Source organism: Palaemon carinicauda, chromosome 3 (assembly GCF_036898095.1).
Source record: "Palaemon carinicauda isolate YSFRI2023 chromosome 3, ASM3689809v2, whole genome shotgun sequence".
Taxonomy (NCBI): domain Eukaryota; kingdom Metazoa; phylum Arthropoda; class Malacostraca; order Decapoda; family Palaemonidae; genus Palaemon; species Palaemon carinicauda.
The window spans coordinates 102,801,486-102,803,300 of NC_090727.1; positions in this window are offsets into that span (position 1 = coordinate 102,801,486).

A 1,815-nucleotide genomic window follows, 5' to 3' on the forward strand; every position below is an offset into this window, starting at 1 on the left:
AGCAGCTCTTCTAGGAGAAGGACACTCCAAAATCAAGCCATTGTTCTCTAGTCTTGGGTAGTGCTGTAGCCTCTGTACCATGGTTTTCCACTGTCTTAGGTTAGAGTTCTCATGCTTGAGGGTACACTCGGGCACACTGTTCTATCTAGTATATCTTCCTCTTGTTTTGTTGAAGTTTTTATTTTTCATATAGGAAATATTTATTTTAATGTTGTTACTATTCTTAAAATATTTTATATTTTCTTGTTTCCTTTCCTCACTGGGCTATTTTCCCTTTTGGGACTCCTAGGCTTATAGCATCCTGCTCTTCCAACTAGGGTTCTAGCCTAGCATTTAATTATAATAATAATAATGATAATAATAATATCTTGATATAAGTACTACTTAATTGGGCTTTATCTTGATATAAGTAGTGCTTAATTGGGCTTTGTTTTTAATATAATTACTTTTTAATGGGGTTTTATCTTGATATAAGTACTACTTAAATTGGGCTTTATCTTGATATAAGTACTACTTAATTGGGCTTTATCTTGATATAAGTACTGCTTAAGCGGGGTTTATTTTGATATAAGTACTAGTTAATGGGGCTTTATCTTGATATAAGTACTACTTGATTGGGCTTTATCTTGATGTAACTACTGCTTAAGTGGCGTTTATTTTGATATAAGTACTACTTAATGGGGTTTTATCTTGATATAAGTGCTGTTTAATTATGTTTTATCTTGATATAAATACTGTTTAATGATTCTTTTTCTATATAAGAAGTGTAATGAGTTATAATACGTAATTAGTTTAAACTACCTGGATACTTTTCCAGTGATGTGAATCTACTGTATTATTATATTTTTAAGTACAACTTGAATTTCAAAGGTAAATAAGTTGTTTTCATTTTTTAATTAATTTTGTTTTAGGATATTGCAGTTATACTGCATTTTTGAGACAACAAACCACCATTTTTTCCAAAAAATAAAAACTTTGAAAATATTAGAAATTGTTCACTTTGTATGGTCAGGGAACATCCATCTTCCACGCATTCTAAGTTAGTATGACATGAATTAGTTTTTGACTGTTTCGTCAATAAGGTTTTCTCTAGGGCTCCATCTTTTGTTTTTCTCTATTTCTGCCAAGGATAGGGAAGCTGATTAAAAATTATGATTCTTTAAGGAATGTAACGTGAAATTTTTGGGCCTTCGATGTAAACGACCTCATGCGTTATTACATTGGCCTTGGAGTGTCCTTTCTTTACCATTGTCTTTATTGATTTGAAATGGAAATTCAATTATATCATCATTGATGCACAATCAGTACGCCAATTACCAAAAATGGTTATTAGAATAATAGTGGGCTAATTTTGTGATTTTTTTTTTTAATGTGTGGTAGAAAATTTATGTTTTCGTTCACTTTAGCGTAAAATATAGTCTATAGAATATTAAATAAAACATGACTTGCTCTCTAGGAAGACTTTCCTAGCGAATAAATTACTTTCTCTAGTCTAGCCACCTCCAGACTGTGATAAATGCGCTATGCCATCAATCTGAGAGACAAGTGTTCGATTGTAGTACTGATCTATAAGGATCGAAAATACTCGTCCTTAAATCCAGTATGCTCAGGCTAACCTCAGATGGAAATTAAGTACTTGGTTGTTTTTCGAAGGTTAAGAGGGTTAATTAGGGTGAAGATAAGACGAATAAGCTAAAACCCACAGCATTTTATTAAAAGATATAAAAAAAGAAACGAAAAAGATGTGTTTATTGCCCGTTCAAAATGGGAGGGCCATGACACAGTAATTTACACTCAATCGGTTTGCAAGGAAAA